The sequence below is a fragment of the Cannabis sativa genome, chromosome 9 (genome assembly GCF_029168945.1).
Source record: "Cannabis sativa cultivar Pink pepper isolate KNU-18-1 chromosome 9, ASM2916894v1, whole genome shotgun sequence".
Taxonomy (NCBI): domain Eukaryota; kingdom Viridiplantae; phylum Streptophyta; class Magnoliopsida; order Rosales; family Cannabaceae; genus Cannabis; species Cannabis sativa.
In genome coordinates this window covers 26,741,605-26,759,681 of record NC_083609.1, presented here as the reverse complement: position 1 = coordinate 26,759,681, position 18,077 = coordinate 26,741,605, and positions in this window count along the sequence as shown.

The window sequence follows — 18,077 nt, the reverse complement described above, 5'->3', positions numbered from 1 at the left end:
TGAAAAATGGCGCCTAGTTAGTTATTTCTATGAAGGCCTCACTAGTCGTGAACGCCAGTTTATAGAAATGATGTGCAATGGTGAATTCCTCCAAAAAGATCCTGAAGAAGCCTTTGAATATCTCAATGAGCTTGCAGAAAAATCTCATACTTGGACTGGTCCAAGTGCTACTGAAAGCACTAACAGAAATCGACCAGCAGGAATTTACCAACTAAGGGAGGAGGACAGTCTCAAAGCCCAAGTTGAGTCCTTAACAAAGCAACTTGAGGCCTTTAAAAAAAAAGTGGGCAAGGACTGAATATGGTTGCCAAAGCAGAAATACATGAGCCATGTTTTGTGTGTGGAGAATCGGATCATTTAGCTAAGGATTGTTTAGCCTTTAGAGAAATGAAGGGGGTTTATGAAGAGCAATGCAATGCCTTAGGGACCTACAATAAGCCATTCTCTAATACGTACAACCCTGGTTGGAGAAACCACCCAAATTTCAGTTGGAAAGATCCCAACCAAGCACAATCTTCCGGAGGGCAATGGAGAAATGAGCACCAAAATCAACCATCAAAAGCTCAGCCTGCTCCTCAATACAATTCTCCACCTCAAAGGAGTTCTCTTGAGAACACCGTTCAATCATTCATGGAGGAGCAAACTAAAATAAATCGCCAAATGATGGAAGAAATCAAAGAAATGAAGAGTCAATTTTCAAAATTGACTGGGTCCTTGGCTATTTCTGAAAGAGGCAAACTTCCTTCTCAGCCTCAATTCAATGCACAAGGGCAACATATGGCTCAAACCTCCAGCTCTAATGATCAAATCGTTAAGGAGGCTAACGCCATCACAACTAGAAGTGGAAAAACTTTGGAAGATCAACCAATAGCAGCTACCACTTCAAAATCTCCACATGTTGTCCCTGAAAGTGTGCCATCCAATGCTTCTGCAAAAGTTCCATTTCCCCAGGCTTTGAGACCTGCTGGGAAAAATCTTGAAAATCGAGGAGAAATCCTTGAGCACTTGACACAAGTGAAGATTAATCTTCCTTTGCTTCACGTCATCAAACAAGTGCCAACCTATGCTAAAATCATCAAGGATCTTTGCACTGTAAAAAGGAAGCATCATGTCAAAAAGACTGCTTTCTTAAACAAGCAAGTTAGTGCGGTAATTGAACAAAAGACACCGCTGAAATACAAAGATCCTGGCTGTCCCACCATTTCTTGTCAAATCGGGACTCATGAATTTAGTCAAGCTTTGCTAGACTTAGGAGCGAGTGTTAATCTCATGCCTTATTCTGTCTACTCGCAACTTGGTCTTGGTGAAATCAAGCCTACTTCTGTTGTCTTACAGTTGGCTGATCGTTCTATCAAGAAGCCTCGGGGAATTGTTGAGGATGTTCTTGTTCAAGTTGACAAATTCTATTACCCCGTGGACTTTCTTATCCTGGATACTCAATCTGTGGTTAACATGGAATCCAAAATCCCTATCATACTTGGAAGACCTTTCCTCGCTACAGCTAATGCCCTTATTAACTGTAGGAATGGTCTAATGAAAATATCTTTTGGGAATATGACTCTTGAGGTCAATATTTTTCATGTTGCAAAGCAACCACATGACGATGATGAGTGTTATCAGACATTTTTGATTGACACGCTCATTTCTGAGGAGATTCAATTGCAAAAAAATTCTGATGATCTTGATGAACTCTTCTCAGTTTCTGAAAGTTCTGGTTTTAATGAGTCAATTAATGAAATTTCTTGTTATAAAGACTCACAAAACGGAAGAGCAAAGTTTTGGCAGCCTCGATTTGAAGAGCTACCTGGTGAAAGGGAAAAGCCAAAACCTTCTACTGAAGAGGTTCCCACTGTTAAGCTAGCCCAACTACCTGAGGGTTTAAAACATGTTTTCTTGGGAGATGGTGATACCTTTCCTGTTATCATCTCGTCCAAACTTGATCCTTCACATGAAATGCAATTAGTCAAGCTACTAAAGAAGCATAAACCTGCAATAGGTTGGACGTTTGCTGATATTAAAGGTATTAGCCCTTTAATTTGCTCCCATAGAATCAAGTTGGAGGAGGGAGCAATCCCTCGAAGAGATCCTCAAAGAAGACTGAACCCCACCATGAAAGAAGTTGTGAAAACTGAAGTGTTGAAACTTTTGGATGCTAACATCGCTTATCCAGTGGCTGATAGCAAATGGGTCAGTCCAATTCAGGTAGTACCTAAGAAATCGGGTGTAACTGTTATTGAAAATGATAAAGGGGCCCTTGTTCCCACAAGGACTGTGACAGGTTGGCGCATGTGCATTGATTATCGAAAGTTGAATGCTGCCACCCGTAAGGATCATTTCCCACTTCCATTTATCGACCAAATCCTTGAACGTGTGGCTGGGCATCCTTTTTATTGCTTTCTTGATGGCTATTCAGGCTATTATCAAATCGAGATTGCATTGGAGGATCAAGATAAGACCACTTTTACATGTCCTTTCGGTACTTATGCTTTTCGGCGTATGCCATTTGGACTGTGTAATGCACCAGCCACCTTCCAAAGGTGCATGATGAGCATTTTCAGTGACATGGTTGAAAAATGTATGGAAGTATTTATGGATGATCTAACAGTCTTTGGAAGTTCTTTTGAAACATGCCTTCTTAATTTAGAAGCTGTTTTAACACGATGTATTGAGAAAGGTCTTGTACTCAATTGGGAGAAATGCCATTTCATGGTATCTTCAGGCATAGTCTTGGGACACATTGTCTCCGAAAGAGGGATTGAGGTAGATCAGTCTAAGATTGATCTCATTCTAATTTGCCCACTCCAAAGACTGTCAAAGATGTTAGATCTTTTCTTGGGCATGCTGGTTTTTATAGGAGGTTCATCCAAAACTTTTCAATGATTTCTCGTCCACTGTGCAACCTCCTCGCCAAAAATGCTAATTTTGAGTGGACACAAAAGTGTGAGGATGCATTCCGAACACTTGTTGCAAAATTAACGTCCGCTCCCATCATACAGTCACCTGATTGGAATTTGCCTTTTGAAATCATGTGTGATGCAAGTAATTTTGCTGTTGGAGCTGTTTTGGGACAACGAAGGGAGGGGAAACCTTTTGTTGTCTATTATGCAAGTCGAACTCTTAATAGTGCTCAAATGAACTATTCCACTACTGAAAAAGAGTTGCTTGCTGTTGTCTTTGCTCTTGACAAATTTCGAGCTTACTTGATTGGTTCACCTATTACGATCTTCACAGATCATTCTGCCCTTAAGTACCTCCTTTCCAAAAGGATACTAAGGCGCGCTTAATACGGTGGATCCTTCTATTGCAAGAATTTGACATCACAATCAAAGACAAGAAAGGTGTTGAGAATGTCATTGCTCATCACTTGTCTCGACTTGAATTTAGTGATTCTGCTGATGATCCACCTATTCGTGATGATTTCCCCGATGAACAACTGCTTGCTGTTACTAAGTTACCGTGGTATGCACACATAGTTAACTACTTAGTAACAGGTGAACTTCCTTCTGAGTGGAGTTCACAAGATAGACGCAAGTTTCTGGTCGAGGTGCGCAATTTCTATTGGGATGATCCATACTTGTTCAAATATTGCCCCGATCAGATCATACGAAGATGCATCCCTGATGATGAGGTGTCTAGTGTTTTGAACTTTTGTCACAATGATGCTTGTGGTGGTCACTTCTCTGTGAAGAAAACTACTGCAAAAATCTTACAGTGTGGCCTTTATTGGCCCACTTTGTTCAAAGACACCAACGAATTTTGTCGTTCATGTGTGAGGTGCCAAAAGTTAGGCTCTCTATCTCGTCGTCACATGATGCCCTTGAACCCTATTCTTGTGATTGAGATATTTGATTGTTGGGGTATAGATTTCATGGGACCATTTCCATCATCTTCTGGTTACCTTTACATTCTCCTTGCTGTGGATTATGTTTCTAAATGGGTTGAGGCTGTACCTTGTCGAACCAATGATAATGCAACAGTTACCAAGTTCTTGAAGGAAAACATTTTGTCAAGGTTCGGTACGCCTCGTGCTATCATTAGTGATCAAGGCACACACTTTTGCAACAAGTCTTTTGAGGCTCTCATGCGGAAGTACGGTGTGCTCCATAAGGTTGCTAATTCTTACCATCCGCAGACCAATGGGCAAGCGGAGTTAGCCAATAGGGAGATAAAACAAATTCTGGAAAAAACGGTAAATCCAGACAGAAAAGATTGGTCTTCTCGTCTTCTTGACGCTCTCTGGGCATACCGTACTGCTTTCAAATCCCCTCTTGGGATGTCTCCCTATCGGCTTGTTTATGGAAAAGCCTGTCATTTGCCTGTTGAACTCGAGCATAAGGCATATTGGGCTGTCAAAGCCTTTAATTTTGATCTTAGTGCTGCAGGCATTAATCGCAAACTCCAGTTGTCTGAAATTGAGGAGTTGAGAAATGAGGCATATGATAATTCCAGGATCTACAAGGAAAAAATGAAAGCTGCTCATGATAAACAGATCCTGCGAAAGAATTTTGAGGTGAATCAAAAGGTGCATCTTTATGATTCTCGGTTGCATTTCCACCCAGGTAAGTTGAGATCGCGGTGGACTGGCCCATTTGTGGTGAAACAAGTTTTTCCCAACGGTTCTGTTGAAGTTGAGGACCCAACTGATGGGAGAATTTTTAGAGTCAATGGCCAGAGATTGAAGCATTACATCGAGAGTGTGAGTCATGTTGAAGAGGTCCTTCTTAAGGACCCTATTTATACACTCTGAGTTGTTCATTTCTTTTACATGTTTTATTTTATATATATTTTTTTACTTTTCTATTAGTTTTGTGTGTTTTCGTTTTCGTTTTCGTTTGTTTTGGGTTTGTGTTGTGTTATCAGGTTGTTTCAATTACCGCCCCATGGATATTGTCATCTTCCAGGTGTTCTCTTTCCCCTATCTTTTTCATTGCATATTTATTTTGACATTGAGGACACTGTCTGATTTTCGGTTGGGGGTGGTAAGTTCTGGTGAGCTTTCATTTGGAGAATTACATTGTTGTGTTGAACTTTTAAGTCAAATTTTCTCAAAATTTTCTAAGCATGATTGAAATATTTTGTTTGAGTTGGATTTTGCTATGTTTAGCTATTAAGGAGTGATTTTCAGAGTTCTTTAATGCACTTTCCAAACATGTGGTAAGATGGTTGTTAACACAAATAGTTGAGAAAATTTTCAAGCTTAAAGTTTTCCATATTTTTTTTGTAAGTTGTGAGAGTTGAGAAAACGACTTTTTGAACTTTTATTGATCATTTGAGTTGGTCAATTTAGATTTTTAGAATTTAAACACATGACATATACTGGAGGGACAATTTCATTTGTTAAAAGAGCCTTTGTTGTAATGTTATTTTTCATATTTCTTTTTATTCATGTATTTTTATGTTGCCTCTTGTAAAAAAAAATCAAAAAAAAAAAAAAAATTCAAAAAAAAGAAAATTAATACAAAAAAAAGAAAAAAAAAAAAAAAAAGAACAAGAGCAACATTTCGTTATTGTATTTTCTTTTTACAAAAAAAAAAAAAAAAAAAAAAAAATTGTTCCATATAAAAAATTGAATGAAAGAAACATCACTTCATGTGTTTCTTAAAAAAAAAAAAAAAGTGTTCTTTTCTAATATTTACAATTTTCTTTTAGTTGGCTCTTTATTCTTCAAGTCTCTTGTAAATCCCAAAGGTTGTTTGTCATTTAAATTCTAATTATTTGATTTTCCTATCTTATGATCAATATTTGTTCAAATTGTTTGTCCTAAAAAGTTTGTCTTCTCTCATTTGAGCGTTAATTGTTACAATTCCAACTCCAAGAGTGTCATCTCTCCCATAAAAAAAAAAAATACTTTCAATGCCTGTGAGGAAATTGGAGTTGAGACCTTTACGCTTTTGAGATTTTTCGATGCTATTTGTGTTATGGCTTGTGGTAAGAAATGGATATGGTTTGGTGCACACACCCACAACTCTGGGGTTACAACTAAGTAGTTTGCTTAGCAATTTCTGATTTCTTGATGATATTTTAAAATGCATGGCTGGTTTTGATTGGTTTGACTTGATTATTCAGCTTGATAATTTCCTTCTCCACTTGAATTGCTAGGGACTAGCAATAAGCTGGTTGGGGGTTGTGATTGGTGGTGAATAATGCATATTTATTGATCTCAAATGTTAAACTAAATTAAATTTTAATTTATATTTTCATGAAATTAGTGAAAAATATATTGTATAACTGAAAATATTTAGTTTGAATTTAATTTGGTTCATTTTGCAGGAATTATGTGTATTTTGATACAAATGAAAAGAATGATTCAATTGTGAAAGAAAGAAATGAGAAAAATTGACATTCTTGCAAGGGAAGAACCCAATTTAAGAAGAAATAACATCAAGCCCAGCCCAGATTTCTACCATGCGGATCATATTGTGACTAAAGCTATTCAATATATATATATATAATTCCAAGTTGCTCATTAAGTCTTATTCCTATCCATGACTTGGTCTCTTCCCTTGTGATCGACATGTGGCAAGGTGGACCATCATTGTGCTTTGATTTGGAAAGGCAATATTCTTCCAGCCAACTTCTTTTAATTCAAATCCCATTATTTTAGTTTTAAGAATCAAATCCCATTGTTTTAGTGATTAGATTAAAAACTGTAATTTTTCGTATTGACTTTCACACAATTTTTGCTTCAGATTTATTTTCTTTTTATTGTGTTATAATTGTGTCCCCAAAACACTATATAAAGGGACCTCTTGTACATATTAAGGGGGGATTCATTGGCAAAAACTATAGTAAATTTTAGTTTTATTTTATCTATCCCTTCTCATATTTTCTCTTTAGATTATTGTGAGAATGTCTAGCATTTTTGGCTAGTTTCCTAGATAAGGTAAAGGATGATCTTATATGTGAGGTAATATTTACTTGTGTTTTGATTCACCAAGTGCTTAAAGTTTATACATTTGAGTAGTATATTTTTCTTCTTTTTTTTTATCTCTATATTACTATATTTTTCTATTTAGTATTATATAGAAATAGTCATGCTTTTTCTATGTGAATATGATTAGGATAAATATACATTAATATTATAATTTTATGATTAATCTCTTATTGCATTATTACCAAACAAAAGGTATATTGTCATTCTTAGATTTTTCATAAGATTATTTTCTACAATCTTAATGTGAGAATTCTATATTACTCAAATACATTTTTTTATTATATGTTCTTCAAAGTTTTATCTTCCGATTAAATTATTGGGAAGTGAATAATTTAATTGTGTTATATGTGTGAATCAAAACCCAAATAAATGAGCCAAACATATAGGTGATTCTTGAAACCTTATCATTTTTTTTTATTATAATTTTCTACCAATTTTATTTACTTTAAATTTATTTTCAAAATTTTCTCAAAAACCACCAACGATTTATTTACTTTTTGCGCTTAAAGTTCTACTAATCACTTTTTGATAAGATATCTCTCTGTGGACACGACCGCCCATACTACACTACAACAACCGCTTTGTGAAGACAAGTTTGGGCGTAATCAATCATATTATATACTACTATATATATTAATATGATTCAAACACATAATCACATATATATAACTCATATATATACATCATATATATTACTACCATATAAAATAGTAAATCACATAATATACACCACCATGCTCACCCATGAATGGTTTTCACATAAAATCTCTTATCTTTGTATTCTCACAATCTTGATTTATTTCTTCTTTCATTGAAAATGGATAAGCTTTTGATTGTTAGAGATATTATTACAATGAAAGATAAACTAAGATATATACAACTCAAAGATGCACTTAGTTGGATCAAAGCTAAAAATTAGAACCATGTTGTGATTGAGATAGATAGTTTAGTCACGGTCCAAGCGGTCTGAAGCACTCAATCAATGGGGTCTACTTTTGGTTTGATTATTCAGGACTGTCGTGTTGCTTTATTATCTTTGCCTAATGTCCATTTATACTTTGTTAAACAATCAGCAAATCGTGTTGCACATTATGTTGCTAGGCAGTCTCGATTTCATGTTGGTTGTAGCATTTCTGATTTCCCAATTTCCTCTGAACTTTAGAATATTTTGTATTCAGAATGCTAGTTTTATTTTAATGAAGTCGATATTTCATTCAAAAAAGATACATACAACTCAATTGTAAAAATAATACAAGGACAATAAAAGAGATTGATTAAAAATATGTTACAACACACATATATACACTATATATATATATATATATGAAAGGTAGATGAAGAAGATTACAACACATGTAATGTATTACATATATATAAAAAAAGAAGAATATATGTATATACACTCAATCACAACCTTGAGTGTAGACATTAGTGGGGATCACCATGACTTGAACAAAGTATTACACCTTTGTCCAAAAGCTTATTTCCCCCTATCTCTAAGCACTAGGGGAACTCTCTAAGAAATAGCTTTGGGAATTATCAAGCCTTACGGTTTTCTAGCAAAGTGCTTTTTTGATAGAAAACTTCTCCTCAATATGAGCATCTTAGGCCTCTTTATATAGTGTTTAGGATATCGCCATTTGAAATTTAATTTCATAAGTCATAACCTCCATGGATATTATGGACTCAATAAAGAGATGTAACTCATGCACACCATAACTCCTATAGAGATGTAACTCATGCACACCATAACTCCTATACCATTACGAATTTCAAATAAAGATGTGTAACACCTTTTACACTCTTAATGTTGGTAGTAATGGTGGAAGTTACTCATAGTAACAAGTAACTCCTCCAAATATTACAAAATGATGACACATAATATATAATGTCATATGTTACATATTAGTTTGTTACATGTACATATTTAATCTATACATTATATTATTTATTGATAAATAACATAAACTCCAGTTGCAGTAGTGCCATCAAAAAGTGCTTATAATGTTTCAGAAATGGTAAAGGAGAGATTTTCAATACTTTTTCCTTTGGGTGCGCCTATATCCAATACAAAAAGAGAATATATTAATATGTGAACCTTAAATATCTAAAAATTATAAAATGATAGTCATAGAAAAATAACCTTAATGTACTCATTCCATTCGATATTTGACATAGAAATTGTATTAGTCGTAGGATCATAAATATTTCTTGTTTTTTTAGTTATTGGAAACCAAGCTTGATATTTATCCTTTAGATAATCAAAATAATTCTTCATTTGCTTTTGATTTGCAATGAAAGAATGAGTAGTTGTAATGACCGCTTTAGTAATTTGGATTAGTAAAGGCAATTAGCACTAATTTCTGATATTTTTATAATTATTTATGAATTTAATTATTTGTGGACCCCAGTATTAGAATGAGCATTAGAGTTATAATTTCTCAATTTCAGAGATTTTATTAAACTCTAGGGGTATTATTTGGCTTATATGTGAATTATATTATTTTTGTAATTTGTGCTCTGCGACAACGGAAAATGCGATGGATGGCTAGCTTGATCACATGGGTAAGTTTAGAACCTTAGTTCTTAGCGGGAAATTTATGGGAGAAAATAGAATATCAGGGTTGTGCGGAGTTATGGTTTTTGACCATTTTAACACTAAGTCTGAAATAGGCTTAAGTTATGTAACAAGGGTATTTTATTAATTTACTAAGGCAAATTATTTGGTGACTGCCTTATTGGGTGACACCTAGCAAATTAATTCAGCAAGATTAAGTTAGAGATTAAACTCTTTTCACTTAGAGGAATTCAAGGAAAATTAATGAAAAACTAAAAATAGAGAACCCTCTCTCTTTCTCTTTCGGCTGAAGCAAACTAGGGGGATTTCATCTTCCAATCTAGTGTTTTTTGAATATTAAGCAAGGTCTTTGTGAATCTAAAGCAAAGGTAAAACCCTAGAACCTTTATTTATGTGTTTTTGAAGCTTTGAGTAAGTTTGAGTATGTGATTTTGATAATTGAGAGCTGTTAGGGTTTGGTTGATGTGTAATTCAAATTCTAGGGTTAATTTGGATTGATTTTAAGTTCTGAATGCTGGTGTAGTGGTATTGGGTTGGATTTGCTCAAGTTTGAGCTTAGAAACTTAAAGCTTAGGTCTCTAATGGCATGTTGTGTTTCATTGAGATTTTCTGTGAATTACTGGTTGGAAAATATTGTTTATGCATTGTTTAGGTGTTCTAGAAAATTTGGTTGCATTTGGTGCGGTTTTGAGCAAGAAATAGAATTTTTTGGGTGAACTGGTGCAAACTGGGTAACCTGTTTTACCAATACCAGTAAAATCGGTTAGCTGGTTTTTGCAGGGTTCCTCGAATGTTCAATTTTCTCGATTCTCATGCATTGGGGGTTTCCCTATTTCCTGAGTTGGAGTAATCCCTAGAGAGTATAATTGAACCAAGAGTGCTGGGTTTGGGTTTCCCGGATTAGGGTTTTTGATCATGTGATTTACCCAGTTTCGTTATGTGATTAGGGCATCCACTTCGCACAAGACTTTCCGTTCAGATCGACCAGCACACTTGAATCTAGAAAGAAGGTAAGAACTGTATATAAGGTATAATAGGAATATCTGAATGTATATATGTGTTAAGTGTATATGCATGCTTATAGTTTAGTTGCACTACCTACAACTGTACAGTTATGGTACAGAGTGCATTGGTATAGTGAATATTGTTTAAGACTACATTACAGTGATACCAGCACAAGTACGGAAAAGTACAAGGTGTTTGTAGTACATCACTCAGTGGTACTCAGGGTACGAAACAATACCTACCAACACTTGTACAGCAAGGTACGTAGTGTGTTGTTGGAATATATTTTACCAGGATCTAAATTTACTACCAAGTATGTTATTTAACATCCTAAATATGAATTTCTAAAACAATGTAAATAAACACATATAAAGTTTAGGAAACCTTACAGTGGGTGCAGCGGAATATTAATGGCTCCTTCCACTCAGATCTCTAACCCTTGTATCCTGTCTGTAGCAGAGTATCACCAAGATCTGAGCCCGAATGTCCTTCTCTTGATTCTGGATTCTTCACAGCCTTACACACTATGATTGAGATACCACTTGATGTGTGTGGGCACTCACTCTATCACTCAAGGTATGAAAAATATGAAGAAGAAAAGAGAGGGGCTGGTTCGAATATAGGGTATAGAATAGATGGCTCAATTTTTTCTTAAAGGCAAGAAATTTCATCATCTATAAGTGTGAGCCATCACTATCTATTTATAGGCAACCACCTAGGTTTAGGTTAGGATTTATTAGACATTAAAATAATAGAAAAATTAAGTGGAAATTACCAAACAAGTGGCCGACCATAGTAATGGGCCCCACTTTGGAATTTTTCCACTTTTGACAAATTTTCTCTTATTTTCTCAACTAGTATGAAGACCATGGGCCTATACAACCGAGCTTCCAATAAGCAGTACTAGAATTTACCAAGTAAATTCCCTAACTTATTAATTCCTTATTGCATCCACCATAGAACTTGGAATTGCACTCTCAGTCATACAGAACGCTCTATATGTTCCACGATATAGATACGCTATAAACATTTAACCATCGTTCTAATCTCAATAATCAAAGATCCTCTATAGATGATTTACATCGAGTAGGGATAAATTTACCGTTTCACCCTTCAATGTATTTTATCCTTAAAACACTGAGCTTCCTATAAATGATGTTTTAGTGAGCTAATATATAATCACTGAAACAAGAGCTCTTCCATTTATCTCTATTAAGCCAATCTCGAAGGAAATCATCGTTTCACTTCTATGTCCTGATAGAAGCTATAGATTCCATATCTATGTTTAGCGCTCCCACTCAATTGTACTATCATGTTCCCAAAATGTACGTATCACCCTGACCAAAAAGTAGGCTTAACTAACAAATCAAAGAACATGAATAGCACTCCTGAGATTGAACCTAAGCATGTCAGGATTAAGATCTTTTGATCTAAGATCAACTAGTGATATTGACTTAGAAAGATACAACGGTAAAATTATAATATCTTTACCAAGATCAATATCGGTCCCAGTCCAATGTATACTCCATACATCTGAAACTAGCATACTTTGTCAATGTTCTGGAAAGAACATAACACTCGTCCAAGGTGTAAGGACACTTCATCGCTGATTATCACATCAGTGTAAATCCAGTGCATTGATGAATCAGGTACTTTGTCTCTTGAAGCATATAATCACAATCACATTCCACTGTGTTGACATCACTGTAATTGTGAATGACTATATGTTCTGGACTTAACAAATTTTGTATATATTAAACCATAAACATGAAAACTACATGTAAACATAAATGACTTCTAATCTTTCATTGATAACAAATCAGATTAGATTGAAATAAGTTTTATTTAGGGCATAAAACCCAACATGTATGTGGTATAGTGGTTGTACCCTAGTATGGAACGTTCTTACTCATCTGTTGAGCCTTGTAAATAGGTGCATGGGCACCTAGATACAAGTCAGCATTATATGATATGTTATATGCATTTCTTACTGAGTCTGTCGACTCACAGTTTTGCTTCCATGTGTAGGTAAAGGTAAGGCGAAAGCTGAATAGGAGTGAGCATGGCTAGGATGTGATTGTACATGTCATGGCAACGTGACCTGGAGTGTTCGGTCTCGGGACATCTGGGGACTTTATTTTGTAGTCGTTGTGCGACCTGGATAATGTATTTTGGCATATTTTATATAAAAGTTTAGAAACGGGATCCCGGTGTTTGTAAATAAATATGTAAATTATAAAGTTTAGTATAGCGGCATAAGTACCTAAAGTTTTGAGTTTGTAAGCGGCATAAACCCAATGATTTTTTTTAGTGGCATAAGTACCCAATGTTCGTAAAACTGTAATTTTTCTCTATTTTCGTCAGTACAGGCTCCGTTTTAAATTTTTAAAAAAAGATTTAGAAGTAACTGATACTACATATTTTTCGTCCAGACCAAATAATCTAAAATTTGGGTCTTATATTTGTTATGTTTAAGACAATAACAGAGTCTTTACTGATGAAACTGGAAGAAAATTACAGTTTTATAAATATTGGGTACGTATGCCACTAAAAAAATTATTGGGTTTATGCCGCTTACAAACCTAAAACTTTGGGTACTTATGCCACTATTTACCCTAATTATAAAAAGTTTTAATTTGACACGTTTTCTGGTCCTAATCATATCATTATAAGAAAGAGGAAGTTTAGAGTAATAAGTATTAAGAGTATTGTCAATGGTGTTAATTTTGGTTTTGAGATTGTCAAAAGAGTTTTTCCAATTCTTGATAGAATTAACACAATTATTTTGCTTGAGAATGAACTTATTCAAATGGTTAGAATTACTACAGTCAAAATTATTATTCCAGGATTTATTAACAGTGTGAATAAAAAGAAGATTTAGTAAGCCAGTGATTTTCAAAAATAAACCTTTTATTACTAGAACTACCCATACAATTATTATTAAGAACTAACTTTAACACCCTGTGATCTTAGCCATTAAATTTCATGTGATAAAGAGTAGCATTCGAGAAAATATCAAACCAACTTTGAGTAGGAATGCTCCAATCTAAGCGTTCAAAAGAAGCTTCGTGTTTCCAAGTAACACAATTCCCAACAACCTGAACAGGTTGAAGGTCAAAGTAGTTAACAAAATTTTGAAAATTAGTAATAGCATAGGAAGGGGGTTAAAGTTACACTTCCTATCGTGAATTGAAAGATAATTGTTAATGTCACCTATAATTAGCCAAGAAAGAAAATGTGTATCATCAAAAAGCCTACTTAGCAAGTTCCAAGTATGAACTTCCTACAAATAAGGGGAGCCATAAAAGCAAGAGACATGACATTTCACATTATCATCAAACATAATAATATACTCGATATGATTTAAAACGAAGTTTAAAATATTAACACTGATTTCTTGATTCCAGAACAACAAAAGACCACCCAGTAAACATTTCCTAAGAACCTCAAAAGCATGATCAAAAGAAAGCTTGACCCTAAGTTTTTCACAACTACCTAACATAAGCTTAGATTCCATAACAGAAAAAACATAGGCTTATTCTTATTTACAATAAGGGAGAGGTTACGAAATGTTCGGGGATTCCCCAACCCATGAGCATTCCAATTTAAAAGGCTCATTTTTCTGAATGGGATTGCTTAGCAACACCCGCCTGTTCATGAGAATCAGTATCAGCAGATGTAGTCACAACAGTAATAGAGCTAGCTCGAGCTCTTTTCAGCATCTTCCTCACAGAGTCACCAACCAGAGATAATGGGAGGTAAAAGCAGACCTCTTTGCCCCTAAAATTGCCTTATCCTTGGACTTTGAGGGGAGTTTGGTGGCTTGAACCTTAGGAGCAAAGATACCAGAATTCAGAGACAGATTGGCACCAGTAACACCAGATGAGTACACAACAGGAAGAGTACAATTAGCACTCAAAGGAATATCAGAAAGACACACAAGATCCAAAAGTAGAGTGAGAAAAGCTAGTCCCCCTCATAGAGCTACTAAACATTCCCAAAATTAGGGGTTTGAGGCCTAGTCTACATACCAGTCAAAAAGAGGGGTAGCAGAAGGAGTAACCTCTCTTTGGTGGTAAGGAATTGACTAATAACAATAACCAAGGATTGGTCATAATTGTAATGAGGAGTAGCCATCTCCTTAAAGGGGGTTGAGTTGAGTCAAAAGAGTTACGCTTAAACAACGATATGTCAGGAGCTTTTAAATGTATTTTATAAGGAAGAGGGGGAGGATTAGGGATGCACTTTTCCTCCATGGGGATGGGGCTTCGCGGGGACCCACCCTTAATGGGGAACAGGGCGGGGATGAAATTTTTTTTTATCCCCGAATGTTAAACGCGACGGGAATTCTCCGTCTAAATGGGGAACGGGGTGGGGACGAAATTATTTTTTGTCCCCGAATATTAAACGCGACGGGGACGGGAATCACACTCCCAGCCTCGATGGGGACCCGTTTGGTATTTAACTTTATATTTCTAATAATATTTTATAATTTGTAATTTATGTTCGCATTTTTTAATATATTAGTATTTTTTTGATGACTTTTAAGTTGTGTTTTGGATAATAATTAATGTGTAATATTTTAATTTTTATGTAGTTTAATATTTTTTTTTTGATCAAGAAGGAATATACTTCATTAATCAAGAACAAACAATTACAAAAAATCAAGCAAGGGCCAAACAACCCTTAGCCGAGACAAACAAACAGCTAATTACAATTGAATAATCTGTAAAAACCTGCTCTCAACTCTATTCAATCTTCTATTTTTTACATTTTGAACTCTATATCTTACTATACTTTTAATATCAACAACAATGCGAGTATCCTTGTGCGAATACCCCTCAAAAACACATCTATTACGATTAATCCAGAGGTAGTAGCAGGTTGCGGCAGCAGCTGCTATGCTGATTTTTCTCACCCAATTGTCCATGTTCAATGACAGCCAGCCTATCCAACTTTGAAAATCTGATGGCCACATGCGAGTACCAAGCCATTCAAACACCAACTCAATCACTTTTTGGGATAGACAACAGGAGAAGAACAAATGTTCATGAGTTTCAATGCATTCCTCACAAACTGGGCACTTATTCGACTCCAAAGGAATGTGTAATCTTGCCATATTATCCTTTGTTAATAAATGGGAGTTAACCACTTGCCAAAGAATAAATTTGTGCTTTGGTAAGTTAAGAGAACTCCAAATAGTTTTATGGCACTGAAATTGATTTTGATCAAGCAAGCTGTTATATAATAGACTAGTTCTGAATTTACCTGTTTTCCCAGCAGCTTTTATGTCATCTTCTGTGAATCTCTTCTTCAAGTGGCATAGCTTACGCCAATACCAACTTGTGTCGGGTTTGAGCTCGTACAACCAGTAAGAATCTTGTTTTAGGTAAATGGTATTGATCCATTTAACCCATAACAAGTCTTTTTTATTATAAAGCGCCCAAACAAACTTGGCTAAGTTCGCATGATTCCATTTAGCACCATCTTTGAATCCCAAACCTCCATAAGCTTTAGGCAAGCAGACTTTATCCCAAGAAGCAACATGGACTTTGCTTCTGTTGCCATTTAAACCCCAAAGGAACCTTCTACAAAGCCTCTCAATTTCCTTGGTAACACTTTGAGGTAATACAAAAATGCTCATCCAGTAGTTTCGAAGGCCAAGCAAAACAGAGTGAATTAATTGAATTTTTCCAGCAAAAGAAAGGTGCTTACTTGCCCAATTATGAAGTCTCTGAGTGATCTTCTTGATGATTATGCTACAGTCTTCAGCTTTCCACTTAGTTGGACGCAAAGGTATCCCAAGGTATTTCATCGGGAACTTTCCTTCAGCAAGCTTTAATTCTTCAAGAATGCTTTGTTTGTTCAACGGATTGACTCCATCAAGAAAAATTTGAGACTTGTCATGATTGATGTGTAACCCCGAAGCTTTACTAAACTCCTCAAGAACAGATCTTAGAGCTACAATTGACTGTTGAGAACCCTTACTAAAGATGATGAGATCATCCGCAAAGCAAAGATTGATAAGCCTAAGCTTTTTGCAAAGTGGATGAAATCTATAATTGGAGTTGTTGGTAGCCAGCTGAAGCAATCTAGTCAAATATTCCATAACAAGGACAAAGAGTAAAGGCGAAAGAGGATCACCTTGACGCAGCCCTTTTTCACCTTTAAATCTTCCTTGAATTCTTCCATTCATGATTATGGAGTAGGAGGTCGAGGTAATGCAAGTCATCAACCATTTAATAAATCTCTGAGGCAAGTTGAACGCTGCCAGTAAGTTTTCAATAAAGTCCCAGTTCACCGTATCATAAGCCTTGCTAATGTCAATCTTAATGGCACACCGAGGAGAGATGTTTTTCCTGTTATAGTTCTTTAAAAGATCCTGCAAAATCATCACATTATGAGCAATCGATCTACTTTGAACAAAGGCACCTTGATTCTGATTTGTAATCGATGGAAGAACTTTGGCCAGTCTAGAACAGAGAAGTTTAGACACACACTTGTATAATGTAGAGGAGCAAGCTATTGGGCGAAAGTCAACTGCCTTAGTTGGGTTATCATTCTTCGGAATTAATGAAATCATGGATGAGTGAAGCTCAGCTGGCATGACACCTGTAATAAAGAAATCAGAGATAGCCTTGCAAACTTCCTTCCCAGTATCAGCCCACATCACTTTGAAAAATCCAGAGTTGAACCCATCCGGACCAGGAGATTTCGAGTCAGGGATGCTGAACATAGCTTTCTTAATTTCCTTGTTGGAGAAAGGCTTCAGTAAAAGAATGTGTTGGTCCAGATTCAATCTAAAAGTCAAATCAAAACACTCCATATTTAGACTTGCTGCAGTATCATTCCTTGTCCCCATAAAGCCTTTAAAATGATTCATGAAGTGATCCACAACTTCAGAGAAGTTATCAATAATGTCTCCATGATCATTGGTAAATGAAGCAATCCTGTTTTCAGACTTCCTTTTTTTAATACAAGCATGAAAATACTTTGTGCTATCATCTCCCTTTTGAATCCAATTGATCTTACTTCTCTGTCTGAGGAGCTTCTAGTACATTTTGTCACAACTGTTAAAATTGGTAGCGGCTACCCTCTCCTGATCCTGATAATCTGAATCCCCAGCATGAGCTTGAGCCTTCAAACGAGGTTCCTGATATCTATCCTTGGCTTGTTGAAAACTCTTACCAATATCTCCAATTGTCTCATGATTGAACTTCTTAAGAACATGTTTCAGTCTCATTAGCTTCAAGTATAATCCTTTCATACCCGATGCAACAAGAGGCTTCTTCCAGCTCTGTAAAACTAGCTCTTTGAAATTAGGATGGTCAGCCCAAAAATTGTAAAAGCGAAATGGTTTAACCCCAATTTTCATATTAGCTTTAATAGAGACAACACAAGAGCAGTGGTCCGAGGTAGTTTCCCAGCCGTAATGAGCAGAAGTATTTCCAAAAGTATCATGCCAATCCTCATTAGCAAAGACATGATCAATTTTGGAGTATATTCTACTAGTCCCGTCCTGCTTTTTTTTTTTTTTTTTTGAAAGGAAAACATCCATTG